The following is a 16,731-nucleotide window of genomic DNA, read 5'->3' as shown; positions in this document are numbered from 1 at the left end:
ATCTTCCTGCATCTAGCCTGTCCAACCCCTTAAGAATTTTGTAAGTTTCTATAAGATCCCCTCTCAATCTCCTAAATTCTAGAGAGTATAAACCAAGTCTATCCAGTCTTTCTTCATAAGACAGTCCTGACATCCCAGGAATCAGTCTGGTGAACCTTCTCTGCACTCCCTCTATGGCAATAATGTCCTTCCTCAGATTTGGAGACCAAAACTGTACGCAATACTACAGGTGTGGTCTCACCAAGACCCTGTACAACTGTAGTAGAACCTCCCTGCTCCTATACTCAAATCCTTTTGCTATGAAAGCTAACATACCATTCGCTTTCCATTTTGCATGACACAATGACTATGATTAAAATGCCACTTCTTGATCAGACTAATCAAGTTACCGGTTGTTGTACATTTATGCAGCTTTGCATGCCACTTATTCCTTTTAGTTCGAAGGTCACAGCTCCTAACTGAGTCTCACATTTTATGAGCAGTCCCTGTGTGCATTATAGAGCCTTTAATTTTAATTAAAACTCAGTGAGCAGTCCATATTTTTAGTTCAACAGGATTTTTAGCTGGATGTTTCAATAAGATGGTATCATTATTCATAACTAACTGGTCTTAAAAATGTATCATGTGCAGGAGCAAGTTACAACATCACTCTGTTCCACTGGTTTACATCCACCTTCTGTGGTGTTAAATAATCTCCAGACAGATTAGTGAGCCAGTCAATCCCGGGATTCCAACAAAAATAAAGACAGTCTACATCTCCTGATATCTGCTACTCCATGCTGTGACCAATATATTAACTGGCTGCTCCCTATGCCTGTTCCCAGATGTCTGCTGCTACTTTATTTTGCTGAAGGCGTATATGCCTACTCGCTTACAGAAAGATAGGAACAGAATGCTGGAGTAACTCAGCGGTTCAGGCAGCATCTCTGGCGAAGAAGTATCGGCGATGTTTCGGGTCGAGACCCATCCTCAGACTGAGAGTAGAGGTGGAGGGGAGGGAAACAAATAAACTGGAGGCAAGAAAAGGCCAGAACAAATCAGGGCCGGCAACAGATGACCTCAGGAAGGGTGGAGCCCATCATGGTCCATTGTTGGCTGTGGAAGGTGCGATAATGAGAGGGACACTAAGTTGTTAACAGTGATACTGTTAGGATGAAGAAACCTGTCCCGAAGAAACCAAACCCAGCCTGCCATAATGACTTTCGACCAGTGGCCCTAACACCCATTGTAATGAAGTGTTTTGAGCGACTAGTTATGCAGCACATCAAAAATAGTCTACCTGCCGACCTAGACCCACTGCAGTTCGCCTACAGAGCCAACCGATCCACAGAGGACGCAGTCTCAACAACACTGAACCTCGTATTGTCACATCTCGATCGGAAAAATACCTATGCCAGGATCCTCTTCATAGACTTCAGCTCTGCTTTCAATACAATCATTCCGCAGCAGCTGGTGGAGAAGTTGGAGCTGTTGGGGGTTGATGCTGGCACATGTAGCTGGGTCCTGAACTTTCTGTCGCAATGGCAGCAGACAGTCAGGGTGGGCAGTAGGACATCAAAAACCATAGCCGTGAGCACTGGCTCACCCCAAGGCTGTGTCCTAAGCCCCCTTCTGTTTAGTCTGCTGACACACGACTGTACTGCCAGACTCAATAACAACTTCATCAGCAAGTTCGCTGATGACACAACAGTAGTGGGTCTCATCAGTGACAATGAGGAATCGGCGTACAGGATGGAGGTGGAGCTGCTCACAGGTTGGTGCAAATCCCACAACCTCATTCTTAACGTTGGACAAACTAAGGAGATGGTGGTTGACTTCAGGAGGGCGGGGAAACAACACCATACACCTCTGCACATCGACGGAGCTGATGTGGAAAGGGTCAGCAGCATAAAGTTCTTAGGACTACATCTGTCTGATGACCTGACGTCCACGGCCAACACCACAGCTCTGGTCAAGAGAGCCCAGCAGTGACTTCACCCTCTCCGAAGACTATGTAAAGCAGGCCTCCCCACCACACACCTACGGACTTTTTATAGGGGGACTGTCGAGAGCACACTGACATACGGCATCACTTCCTGGTTCGGGAGCTGCAAGGCGTACGAACGGCACCAACTGGACAGGATAGTGAAGACCGCAAGCAGGATTATTGGTGCTCCACTCCCCTTCCTGCTGGACATATACAAGAAGAGATGTATCAACAGAGCCATCTCCATCATCAAAGACCCTTACCACCCATCGCATGACATTTTCTCCATCCTCCCATCTGGGAAGAGGTACAGGAGCATTAGCTGCAAAACCAGCAGGATGCTCCTCAGCTTCTTCCCACAGGCTATAAGACTGTTAAATGGACTTTGCCCCCTGCCAAGTATCGCGCACAAACCCCCACACTGCAGCAGAGCCACTGTTGTGCCGCTGCCGGTCGGAATGGCTGTTGAATGTTTAGTAGAGTGTTAAATTTGTTCATGACATGTATTTTTTAATTTTAATTCCTATTTATTTTTTAATGCAAACTGAGTGGACACTGGTTGAGCAACGTTTTTTTGTTTCCTCTGGGTATGCGAATACTCAGGAAATGACAATAAAGATTTACAATTACAATTACAATTACAATGAATAGCGTTGGGGGGGTGGGAGGAATGCAGGGGTTACTTGAAATTAGAGAAATCAAGATTCATGCTGCTGGGTTGTAATGCAATGCAATCTCATTGAAATAGTTTGAAGTCAGTTCCACCAATAGTGGCGTGGACTCGGTGGGCCGAAGGGCCTGTTTCCATGCTATATCACAACACTACACTAAACACTAGGGCGGCACGGCGGTGCAACGGTAGAGTCGCTGCATTAATGCTCCAGAGACCCGGGTTCAATCCTGACTACGGGCACTGTCTGTATGGCGTTCGTAAGTTCATCCTGTGACCTGCTTGAATTTTCCCGGGATGCTCCGGTTTCTCCCACACTCCAAAGTTTGGAGGTTTATTGGATTGGTAAAATTGCAAGTTGTCCCCAGTGTGTGTAGGGTAGTGTTACTGTGCGGGGATCGCAGGTCGGCACGGACTTGGTGGGCTGAAGGGCCTGTTTCCATGCTGTATCTCTAAACTAAACTAAACTAAACTAAAATAATTAGCGTAAAATCTTTATAATCTAAGACCTAAATTGAATATTGAATTTACCGTTGAAAGTGTAAGGAACATCTTTATTGATTTTGCACAACTGTGTTCCTCAAAGGAGAACATTCTTCAAACTGACTACTTGCCCTAAACTTACGATGATGGAACTCAATAAGGACAAGCAGAAGGTGCTATGAAGGGGAAAATAAAGCAGGAAGGTCCTGTCCTCCTTGGGTGAGATGGAATTGAAATTGTTACAGTAACAGCATACGATACAAATAGGATTAGAGGGTTATATTGCCAGATTTCAGATTCCTCAGGTCAATCCTTGGTCAAACTCGCCTGGAATAGAGAGCTCTGTTCTGGTATTGATAATGCAGATGGCTGTGCAGATCTCAAGAGGAGAAAACTTGGCTCCTTCCCAGTATTAATAGAACCGTTATGAAAAGCAAATTTAGTTTAGCATATTTAATTGAATCAGAAAGTATGCTGGTTCAACGACTGTGAAATACTTAATCATTCAGCTCTTAAGGACCTGTTCCACTTGGGCGAGATCTGGCGAGTTTGCCTTCCACCTATACTCGCAGCGTGGTCGACACGAGGTCGTAGGATGTCTTCGTAACTCTCCTTCATGCTCGAGAGTGGTCTCCGCGTACTCGAGGCCTCAGCTAGGTCGCGGCGTTTTTTTCAATATGTTCAAAAATGCCCGCGTTAAAACAAAGTCGCCACGGAAAAAATCGCTACTTTTTTTACTCGTAGGTTTAGTCGTAGTAGGTCGTGGTCCATGGTGATTGATGTACAATAACATTGAACAATGTACATTACATACCATTAGGTTATACCGCCCTGAAAGCAATCCTTTTGAGTACTTGATTCTCACAGGAGTCAACATGGTGATAACCTCAACTCTGTATTAAGAGCCTTGAAGTGATATTTCACAGCCAAAAATACACTGGGATAAAATATTAATCCTTGATCCATTTGCATGCCTTAAGATGAACTATTATCCCCACTACCCCGTTTTTTTATAAGGTGAACCATTTGCGCTATTCTTAGAATGCCCTCTAATGGAAAGATATAAGACCATAACAACTGTCGGGACCCGCGGGCCAACCTATCTGTTACTGCAATGTAGACACAACATGCTGGAGTAACTCAGCGGGACAGGCAGCATCTCTGGAGAGAAGGAATGAGTGATGTTTCGGGGCGAGACCCTTCCCAGTCTGAAGAAGGGTCTCCTCCCGAAACGTCACCCATTCCTTCTCTCCAAAGATGCTGCCTGTCCCGCTGAGTTACTCCAGCATTTTGGATCTATATTCGGTTTCAACCAGCATCTGCAGTTCCTTCCTACACATTGTTACTGCAATGAAGCACTTTTGGGAATAACTGCTGATGTTGCCATTACATGTTAAGACAGCTCTGTGAAAGGGAATTCATCCCGGAATAAGTGATTTGGTAGAGAACATGAACTTACGCCACTAATATCTGATCTTTCACCAAGGAACACTAATTCTTCTTGACACCCTAACCCCGGCTGGTCCTTTGCATGTTTTCTATGTCACAGGGGTGACTGACCAAATTAATTTCACCATCAGTAAAGCATTTTTCAATGTCCTAAGCTTGTAATAATGAACGGAGAAAAGTACAGCACAAGAACGGGCCCTTTGGCCCACAATGTCCTTCCCAAACTTGATGCCGAGACTAATTCTTATGTTCCCTGCACATAATCCATATCTCTCGGTTGCCTGCATATCTATGAGCCCATCCAAAGGGTAAGGCTTGTAAATGCCACTGTTATATTCACCTCCACAACACCCCCAGCAGTGTGTTTCAGGCATTTGAGTTTATAACCATATAACCATATAACAATTACAGTTACAATTACAACAATTTAGTTCCATTTATTGTCCCGTGAACCGAGGTACAGTGAAAAGCTTTTGATGCGTGCTGACCAAAGATAATACATGATTACAATTGTGCCATCCACAGTGTGTACATACACTCACCACCTTCCTTGGAAAAAAAAACTTGCCCTGCACAAATTCTTTAAACATGGCCGTATCTAGTATATGATATTTACATTTGGGAATAGATTCTGACTGCCTACCTTATATATGACTCTCAGAATTGTATATACTTTATATACTTCAGCATTCCAAGAAAATAAAATGCGAGTTTTTCCGACCTCTCCCCCTAACCAAGGCATCATTCAGGTAAACCTCTGCACCTTTTCCAAAGCCTGCACATAATTCTAGTACTGGGGCAACCAGAACTGCATGCCATGCTCCAAATGTGTCCTGTAAAGTTGCAACACGATTTCCTGACTCTTGTACACAATGCCCTGACTTTTGAAAGCATGCATACTCTATTTACATGTGTGGCCACTTTCTGGGGAGTTATGGACTTGGACCCTGAGATCCCTCTGTACATAAATGCCATTAATTCAATTTCCTTCCTCAGGCTGAAGAAGGGTCTCGACCCAAAATGCCACCCAGTCCTTCTATCCAGAGATGCTGTCGCTCAGTTACTCCAGCAATTTGTGTCTATCTTCAGGGTAAACCAGCACCTGCAGTTCCTTCCTACACAATTTATTTTTCCCCCCTTACCTTCAACCTCCCAGAACACTTGCCCGGGTTAAACTTCCTCCACAAGTCCTTCCTCATTTTCATTCTTTATACAGACACCAAGTTCTCATGCAGGCATTCCAAAGGCATGGCTAGTGCTCTGATTCTTTTTACTTGTGCTAAACTTGCAGAGATTGACACTGACACCTGAGTCCCCTATGTTTTTTGCACAGATTTGTGACTTGCAAGTCGAGTTAGCTACAATGCTAAGCTGCTTGGCTTAAGTAAAACAACATTCGCTGTAGCATTTTTGTCTGCTAAGGTTCATATGATATGGCAATGTTGGGCACCACGCAGAGAAAACACATCTGCAACAACTGCTCTCCTCACCCCCAGGGAAACAACACTTTTTTATTGTACGCTTGATGGATGATTGAGAAACTTCGATCCACCGTGACAGCTCTACTGAAGAAGTCTTTAAAGATAATCCCTATAAACACCATTTCTCATGCAGAATTAAATTTTGTGTTGCCCGAATCTATTACAATCCAGCCCATTCATCTGGCGTTGCAGAAGTTTTGCTGTGTGACACTTTATCAATGATCTGATCAGGTTTCAGAAATGGGAGAAGTGAAGTGTCTCTACATGTAGAAATTAATATGGATGGCATGGGCCGGCTTTGTTCATAAGGTCAAGGTCATAACTGATAGGAGCAGAATTAGGCCATTCGGCCCATCGTCTACTCTGCCATTCAATCATAGCTGATATAATCATCATCATAATCGTAAATTATTAGCCATGTTTTGCAACATACGCGGAATTTGATTTGCCATACAGTCGTACCAAAAAAGCAATAAGACACACAACTACAAAAAACTTGACATAAACATCCACCACAGCGACTCCTCCACATTCCTCACTGTGATGGAAGGCAATAACGTCGAATCTTCTCTCTTCCTTTTCTCCCACGGTCGGGGGAGTCGAACCGTCCACAGTCAGGGCGATCGATGCTCCCACAGACGGCGATCGAAACTCCCGCGACGGAGCGGTCGAAACTCCCGCGGCTTGGAGCTCCCAAAGTCGGTCCCTAACCAGGGACCACGAGCTTGATTAAAGTCTGCAGGCTCCCACGGTTGGAATTCCCGGATGGGGGAAAGCCGGAGAGAGAGGGAAAGCAAGCGGGAAAAATCAATATTCATACTGCTGGGTTGTAAGGTACCCAAGCAAAATATGAAGTTCTGTTCCTCCAATCAGTATGAATATTGATTTCTCTCACTTCAAATATCCCTGGCTTCTCCCTCTCCCTCTGTCCCTCCCCCACCCTACTTCTCTGAATAGTTTCACTGTTGTTCCAATTGATTTTTCTGATCATATGCCTCCTTGTCATCTACCTCTCGGCTAAGAATGAACCATTCTACATTTCCTGAGCATTGTCTGCTTTGATCTGTCGTTTTCACACCTTTGCCCTCCATGTCTCTAGACTCCCTCTCCCAGCAAACATCTATCTGCCCACCCAGAGGGGGCATTTATTGTTGCGGGTGATTTCAACCACTCCGACCTTAAAACTGTACTCCCCAGGTTCCATCAGCATGTTTTCTGCCCAACCAGAGGAAACAATGTTCTGGACTTAGTTTATACTAATATCACTGAAGCCTACAAAGCCCTCCCCCTCCCCCACCTTGGACAGTCTGACCACCTCTCCCTGTTCCTGCTCCCCAAATACACACCTCTGATCAGACGTGTGAAACCTACCATGAGGACAGTGAAGGTCTGGCCTGAGGGGGCTGTCTCTGACTTACAGGAGCAGTTTCAGCAGACAGACTGGAGTCTCTTTGCTACTCAGTCCACCTCCAATTCACAAGTGGACATCAACTCGTACACCTCAACAGTTCTGGACTATATAAAATTCTGTACCGATAATGTCACTACCCACAAGGAGATAAAGACTTTCCCTAACCAGAAGCCGTGGATGAGCAGGGAGGTCAGACTCCTACTGAAGGCTCGCGATGCCGCTTTTAGATCTGGCGACGCTGAGGGATACAGCTCATCCAGGGCCAATCTGAAAATGGGAATTAGGACTGCTAAACTAAATCATAAACGGCGGATTGAGGAGCATTTCCACAACAACTCTGACCCCAGGCGCATGTGGCAAGGAATCAAATCCCTTGCCGATTATCAGAAAGTTAACACCCCTCCCCCAGACAACGACACCCTGCCTGATGAGCTAAACCACTTCTATGCTCGCTTTGACCGAGACAACAAAACCCCAGCCACTAAAGTTGCTCCACCCCCGAATGAACAACCTCTCAGCCTCTCCACCTCTGCTGTACAAGATGCACTGAGCAAGGTGAATGAGCGCAAAGCTGCCAGCCCCGATGGCATCCCTGGCCGGGTGCTTAGGGCATGTGCTGGACAACTATCCCCAGTCCTCGCCGACATTTTCAATCTCTCACTGGCCCAGGGTGTTGTCCCCACTTGCCTCAAGACATCAACCATCGTGCCAGTGCCCAAACAGTCAGCTACAGGGAGTCTCAACGATTTCCGCCCAGTGGCACTCACCCCTGTCATTGCAAAGTGCTTTGAGCGGCTGATCTTGGCTCACCTCAAAGCCTGCCTCCCCCCCACACTGGACCCCCATCAGTTTGCCTACCGGCCCAACAGGTCTACAGAGGACGCCATATCGGCGGCCCTACACTCTGCCCTGACCCACCTGGACTACAACAACTCCTACATCAGGCTGCTGTTCATTGACTTCAGCTCTGCCTTTAACACCGTCATCCCAGCCAGCTTGATCACCAAACTCAGTGGACTTGGCATCTCCACCTCCCTCTGCAACTGGACATTGGACTTCCTCACTAACAGACCACAGTCTGTTAGGGTCAATAACCTCACCTCCTCCACTATAACACTGAACACCGGAGTGCCACAGGGCTGTGTGCTCAGCCCTCTCCTCTACTCCCTCTTCACCCACGACTGCATCCCAAAGTACGGATCCAACGCCATTATTAAGTTTGCTGACGATACCACGGTAGTAGGACTGATCAGCGACAACGATGAGTCAGCCTACAGGGATGAGATCCAGCACCTGACAGCCTGGTGTGCCAACAATAACCTCATCCTCAACTCCAAAAAGACGAAGGAGATTATTGTTGACTTCAGGCAGACCAGAGGAGCCAGACACACCTCCATCCATATCAACGGGACTGAGGTGGAGCGCGTCTCCAGCTATAAATTCCTCGGAGTGCATATCTCGGAGGACTTGTCCTGGTCCCTCAACACCTCCAAGCTGATCAAAAAGGCACAGCAGCGCCTTTACTTCCTTAGGAGGCTCAAGAAAGCCCACCTGTCCCCCCAGATCCTGACCAACTTTTACCGCTGTACCATAGAGAGTATCCTGACCACCTGCTTCACGGTATGGTACAGCAGCTGCACTGCTGCGGACAGGAAGGCACTACAACGGGTGGTGAAAAACCCGCGCATTCATATCGGTGCCCCGCTCCCTGCCATGGATGCCCTCCACCGAAAACGGTGTCTGAGACGGGCTGGGAAGATCATCAAAGACCCCTCACACCCCAACCATGGACTGTTTGCCCTCCTCCCATCAGGGAGGCGGTACAGGAGCCTCAGGTCACGTACCAGCAGGATGAGGAAAAGCTTCTATAACAACACAATCACACTGCTGAACTCGGAGTCCCGACGATAGATTTCTCTGGTCCCTCCGTCCCCCTTTGTTTAATTATTCTGTATTTCCTGATTATTCTGTATCTTCTCTCTTTCTATTTTTTTTCTCGTTTTTTTTCTCTTTATGTACAACTACTACGGACTGACGCAAAACTGCATTCCGTTGTACTGATACTTGTATTTGTGCGATGACATTAAATTGAATTGAATTGAATTGAATTGAATTGAATTGAATTGAATTGACTGTCTGAAGAAGGGTCTCGACCCGAGACGTCACCCATGCCTGTCCCACTGAGTTACTCCAGCATTTGGTGTCAACCATTGATGTATATTGACCACAGGGAGAGAGGCTGAGAGCCACACACACACGTCTAGTGAGGATGTGGGAGGGTTTTGGTGTTGCTAAGCATGGAGTTCTCCAGGTGATTTAAAGCCATGCCGTTAGTTAGTTGCTGATGTCCAGTTTGACAGCGTTAGAACAGCATTGCACCAACACTTACGTCCCAGTCTGTGTATTCCCCATAGCTACCGCAAGTTCAAACATCTCAGTGCAGCCACACATTTTGGCAGATAATGAATTGTGCTGAAATGTCACAAGTAAACCTCCAACTACATCTGCACCAATAATGTTGTAACTACAGTGTCTAGGGGGCACAGCATTCCACTTATGCGAGTTAAAATGAATGGAAAAAACATATATTTTCCGGGGAGTTTTTTTTAATCACTTCTGCCTTTGAACGACTAGATAGAAACTTAGGCAATCAGTGGTCAGAATTAAAACATTAATTGCTTACAACAATTCTTACATTAAAGGAGAATTGCTATAACCAATAAATAAACCAGAGAAAACAATTAACAGTAATTAATCATTAATTATATCGACTATAAAAAATGAGCATTCTAACTCCATCTGCTGGTCATATATATTTTTCTGAATGGATAATACCATCTATCCTGATTCATCTATTCTTTAAATGAACATTATGTCATACAACCCTGGAAATAACCTGTTATGATTAATAATATTTCTTTTCCAATCAGCAATGGTGCTCGATTCGATTCTAATATCTTAAGTTCATTAACTAATTTGAAGTCTGAAGGGCCTCGACCTTCCCGACTGTGCTGAATTGTTTTTGTTGAATAGTTTTTATTGGTTAGTTTCTTCGTAAGTTTAATAAAGTCGGGTAGTGTTGTTTTAAAGTAGACAGGTGACTGGACATGATAGTTAAGTTGTTTGATTATTAGTTCGATATGGAACTGTTGATCTAGATCCATGAATTCATATCCCATCGTGTCAGATGGGGAATTGAAATGAAAATAAGTAATACATTTTTTATTCCGAATTCTCAATAATTAAATTTTCTGAATTTTAAAAAGAAATGTCAGTCTCTGTAACCTTAAAACCATCATATAGTCATGAAAATCCATCTGGATTACTGGTGACATTCAGGGAACAAGACCTGCCATTCTTACAAAGATTGGCCAACATACAACTCCAGACCCGCTGATAAAACTGTACTTAATTGCCTCCTTATTTTATCAGTGATCAGGGATGGACATCAGATGTTGGTATTGGCACTCAGTGAACAAGTGAAAGTTAGTTTCCTTGCAGTCAATAGAACAAGCTTATTGTTCATAACTTTTTTTCTCCAATGCCCATAAATGAGTAGTAGAATAGGTTAAAATCTCAAAGTAATTATTTCACCCTGGCTACATGGCCAGTTTTATGTTGGACCCTGGTTTACTGTGGGGTTATTATTGGTCATGTCTCCCGAGATACAGTGAAAAACTTTAACCTGTTATCCAGTCAAATCATATCATACATGTTCAAGATAAACACCAAATGTGGAGTAACTCAACGGGACAGGCAAGATCTTTGGAGAGAAGAAATGGGTTACCGCTCAGGTCGAGACTCTTATTCAGAACCTTCTTCAGTCAGAAGAAAGGTTGTGACCCGAAACGTCACCCATTCCTTCTCTCCAGAGATGCTGCCTGTCCAGCTGAGTTACTCCAGCATTTAGTGTCTATCTTCGGTTTAAACCAGCATCTGCAGTTCCTTCCTATACGTGTTCAATCAAGTTATACACCAGGCAGTACACAGAGAAATATACCAGAGTGCAGAATTTAGTGTTACAGCATTGTAGTGTTAAAGCATCAGAGAAAGTGCAGATTAAAAAACTGTAAGGGTCCAAATGAGGTAGGTTGGGAGATTGGGACTACACCCTTGGCTTATGAGGTTTGCTTGGTAGTCTATGACAGCAGGGAAGAAGCTGCTCATGAATCTGGTAGTACGTGGTTTCAAGCTTTTGTGTCTCCTGCCCAATGTGAGTGTGGAGAAGTGGGAATGGCTGGAGTGTAATAGGTCTTTGATCATGTTGGCTGCTTTCAGAGGCAGCGTGAAGTGTTGATGGAGTTGATGGTGGGGACCATAACTCTTTGCAACTTCCTGTAGTCTTGGTTGGAGCGATCGCCAAACCAAGTTGTCATACATACAACAGCATGTTTGCTACGGTTCATGTGTAGGAATTAGTAAGTGTGATTGGAGACATGGTGAATTTATTTAGTCTTCTGAGCAAGTGGAGGAGTAGGTATGCTTTCTTCATCATAGAATTGATGTAGATGGAACAGACCAAATTGTAGGCGATATTTATACCTAGAAACCTGAAGCTGCTGATCATCTCCACTTCACTATCATTGATGCAAACACACACTGTGTACATCACCCTTCAATTACTAACTCCTTCATCTTGCTGAAATTGAGGGAGAGGTTGGTGTCTTAACACCACGTTACCAAGCCCTCTATCTCCTTCCTGTACATCTAGTCATTGTTAAAGATCTGGCTCACTACGGAGCTGTCATCTACAAACTAGTAAATGGAGTTAGAGCAGAATTTGGCCAAACTGTGATGAGTGCAAAACGAGAATAGTGTCCGAAGAAGGGTCCCGACCCGTAACGTCACCCATTCATTCTCTCCAGATATGTTGCCTGTCCCGCTGGGTTACTCCGGCTTTATGTGTCTATCTTCGGGAGAATAGTGAGGGATTGGGAATGCATCCATGTGGGGCTCTGATGTGTTGAGGTTTATCGTTGGAGGATGTTTTGTCACTTATCCTTATGCCCCTGTCCCACTTAGAAAACCTGAATGGAAACCTCCGGAGACTTTGTACCCCACCCAAGGTTTCCGTGCGGTTCCCGGAGGTTGCAGGTGGTTACCGGAGGTTGCAGGTAGTGGAAGCAGGTAGGGAGACTGACAAAAACCTCTGGGAACCTCGCGGAAACTTTGGGTGGGACACAAAGTCTCCAGAGGTTTCCGTTCAGGTTTCTTAAGTGGGACAGGGGCATTACTGATTGGGGTTTTTGGGTCAGGAAGTCGGGGATTCGGTTGCAGAGGGAGCTGCTGCCCCCTAGGTCGTGCAGTTCGGAGATAGGTTAGTTTGGACATATACGGTGTTGAAAGCAGAGCTATTATCAATTTAACAGGAGCCTGGATAACAATAACAAAGGCGTCATTGTCATCCAGACAATCCATAGATGAGTCATTAGGGCCAGGTATGTGGAACGCGTCTCTATTCCATGCAGTGCGGGAGGATGAGGGGTGATCTTATAGAGGTGTACAAAATCATGAGAGGAATAGATCAGGTAGATGCACAGAGTCTCTTGCCCAGAGTAGGGGAATCGAGGACCAGAGGACATAGGTTCAAGGTGAAGGGGAAAAGATTTAATAGGAATCCGAGGGGTAACATTTTCATACAAAGGGTGGTGGGTGTATGGAACAAGCTGCCAGAAGAGGTAGTTGAGGCTGGGACTATCCTATCGTTTACAAAACAGTTTGACAGGTACATGGATAGGACAGGTTTGGAGGGATATGGACCAAGCGCAGGCAAGTGGGGTTAGTATAGCTGGGACATTGTTGGCCGGTGTGGGCAAGTTGGACTGAAGGGCCTGTTTCCACACTGTATCATTCTATGACTCTATGACCTGTTGTGACAGTAGGCATAATGCCTGTGGATCAAGGTTGGCTGGGAGATGGTCTGGCCATGGAACCTTAATGTGCACCATTGCCAGTCTGTTGTGCAACACCAGATCTCTGCAAAAACAGTTTCCAAGACCACGAACAACAGCATGCAATTCCTGTATCTCAAATCAATGAAAGCAGACCAATTCAATGATAACATTTGCTATCGCCTTCTATCCATTCATCACTCATGATGGATGAGAATGTGCAAAGATCAATACCTCAAAACTGACACAAAACTCATAGTTCACTGAACATCTCTGATCCCGACCATCAGGTTTGAAACATAGAAAATTGGAAAATTGGTGCAGGAGTAGGCCATTCGGCCCTTCGAGACCATTCATGGCTGATGGCATTCAATTTGATCATATATGATCATGATCATGGCTGATCATCCAAAATCAGCATCCTGTTCTTGCTTTCACCCCTCATCCCTTGATTCCGTTAGCCCTGCGTGCTATCTCTAACTCGCTCTTGAATACATCCAGTGAATTAGAAACATAGAAAATAGGTGCAGGAGTAGGCCATTCGGCCTTTCGAGCCTGCACCGCCATTTAATATGATCATGGCTGATCATCCAACTCAGTATCCTGTACCTGCCTTCTCTCCATACCCCCTGATCCCTTTAGCCACAGGGGCCACATCTAACTCCATCTTAAATATAGCCAATTAACTGGCCTCAACTACCTTCTGTGGCAGAGAATTCCAGAGATTCACCACTCTCTGTGTGAAAAAAGTTTTTTTCATCTCAGTCCTAAAAGACTTCCCCCTTATCCTTAAACTGTGACTCCTTGTTCTGGACTTCCCCAACATCGGCAACAATCTTCCTGCATCTAGCCTGTCCAACCCCTTAAGAATTTTGTACGTTTCTATAAGATCCCCCTCCACTGCCTCCACTATCTTCTGTGGAAGGGAATTCCCCAGGGCGAATCTCCGGAAGCAAGGACTGTCTGCTGCGGTATCTTCAAGAAATGGAAATAGACAACCCAACGCACTTCCCACAAAATCCTCCAAATGCACTTGGAGGTTAAAGTTTTGCTTCACAATACTTTATAAATTACAGTTCCAGTTGAATCCAACCTCAGTAGATTTTGCAAGAGTTTCAGCATTTTATTAGTCTTCTGAGCCAAAACTCAGAACAATTGATGGAGATCGTTCAAGCTGCGATCGTTGCTACAAGTACACTTTACAGTCATTGCAATCCAACTCCCAGATTTTTGTCTAGGTGTTTGGGAATAATACCAACAAGAACATTGCGTACCACTTCAGAAGTTGGCATCAGACCAATCCATTGCCTACGCTTAATTGAGTGCCAGAGATACTGTACAGCAGTGGCTTTAGCTTTCTAAGGTCAAAAGAGCTTTCCCCTTTATTCTGAATGGGATGGAGATTCCTTCTACCACGTTACACTGTGTGAATTCATGCAGGATAATGTATGTGGCTAAGAGTGTGCAAACTGAATAGTTAAGTCAGTTCACTGGAGGGAAAAAAAACTCTTTATTGTCCTAAACTGATCTTTTTAAAGCTATGTGTTTCTTGAAGTATACCTCTGTATTAAATTATTCTGACATAAAAGTGAGAGTTATTTCAATTTCTAATTACCTGCAGCAAAGATTTGCTTTGAGTTCTGAGAATATATTAAGCAATTGAATCAAACTGCAAACTGCCATCGTGTGTTTGTACTCTGGGATTAACCAGACTGTCATTTTCCTTAATGAATAAGTATTTACATATATTAATTTCCTTTCTTCAAAGTGCCTCAAAACATTCTTTCAGGTTCTCATTAATACACGGAGACTGCTGTTGAATATTCATAGCAAGACACCGCAACAATGCATTGCCTGAATGTTTGTATCTCGGAGTTTGGGCTCCGAGCAATCGAAAGCCACGGAGACTGCAAATGTGACAGTGGATTTTTTGTTTTGCTTTTTTTCTCTCTCTCTTGTATGTTTTGAATATTGTTCCCTTTCGGCCGGATCTTCAAGAACGTTGTCTCAAACGTTGCCTCTTCCTTTAACTCCGCCTTTGAACATTACTCCTGTCTGTTTCTCGTTCTTGTTCTTTGTTTTGTCGTGCCTTTCCTTGCTTCAATTACTCCTTGCTTCCCATATAGAATCATAGAAATAGTAAAACCGTAGAGCTTTAAGACACTTTGGGAGGCCATTCGGCCCATCGTTTTTAGGCCAGCCAAATGGAGATATTCAGTTTACTGCTTATAATTAGTTCTTAAGTTGTAGCTTTGTACGTTGCGGTCTACAATAGCTTATTCCGGATTACTTTTAAACATTTCTTCCTACTCCACCCATTCCACACTCCACTACTCTTTGAGTGGCAAAAGAAAACCCTTCAACTCTCTCTAATTAACTAAAATCTGCGTCCTTTAATTATTGACCTCTCCATCAAAGGAAATGGTTACGTCCTGTTCTTCCTCTCCAGGCCTCTCCGAACTATATACACCGCAATTAAACCCAGTTCCGTTTCCTTTGTTTCAAGATGAAACAAGCCCAGCCCAATCTGTCTCTCCTCATCAAGATAATTCTTCAGTCCTGGCAACATCTCCATAACCTTTGACGTGCGATCAGAGACTGTCTGTTGTGGTAGAGTACTGTTCTGCGCAGTACTCTAGTTACCACCAAAATAATGTTCTATACAATTCAAGCATGAACTCTTCCCACCCAACCCTCCAACCCCTGTTCCTACATTCTGCACTTCGACTTGTAAAATGAGTTCAAAGTGTTTTTCCTCAACCATTTTCTCCTACTGTTCTGTGGTATCTGTGAACATTAAGTGCAATATCCTCTTTGCACTTTGAAGATAGACACAAAATGCTGGAGTAACTCAGCGGGACAGGCAGCATCTCAGGAGAGAAGGAATGGGTGACTTTTCGGGTCCCATTCCTTCTATCCAGCGATATTGCCTGTCCCGCTGAGTTACTCCAGCATTTTGTGACTATCATTGGTGTAAACCAGCACCTGCAGTTCCTTCCTGCACATAGACTTTTTGCACATTTCCGTGAACAAAATAACATTGGTTCTTTTCTTCCGTATATATTCATTCCTCGCTTCAATGACAAAAAAACAAATTCCAAGCTCGGCAGCGCGGTGAGTATTGGCCTCATTAACAGCAGAGCTGATAAGGAAATAGGATATACAAAACTTGCAGTAAAGCATCATCATAAGTGTCAAACCTGTGATTTGGAATCATGCTGGAGGAAGCTCAGGACCGTGGGGTAGAGTGACTCCAGTGTATCTGCTGACCCATCGAGAAATGGTCCTTGTACATTTACAGACAATGAAGCTCACTATTGCCCTCATCACAGAAGATTTCCAGGCCCTAGTCAGGCAGAGACTACTATCAATGGATCCCA

The sequence above is a fragment of the Leucoraja erinacea genome, chromosome 23 (genome assembly GCF_028641065.1).
Source record: "Leucoraja erinacea ecotype New England chromosome 23, Leri_hhj_1, whole genome shotgun sequence".
In the NCBI taxonomy this organism is placed as follows: Eukaryota; Metazoa; Chordata; class Chondrichthyes; order Rajiformes; family Rajidae; genus Leucoraja; species Leucoraja erinaceus.
Note: the sequence above shows the minus strand (reverse complement) of the source record.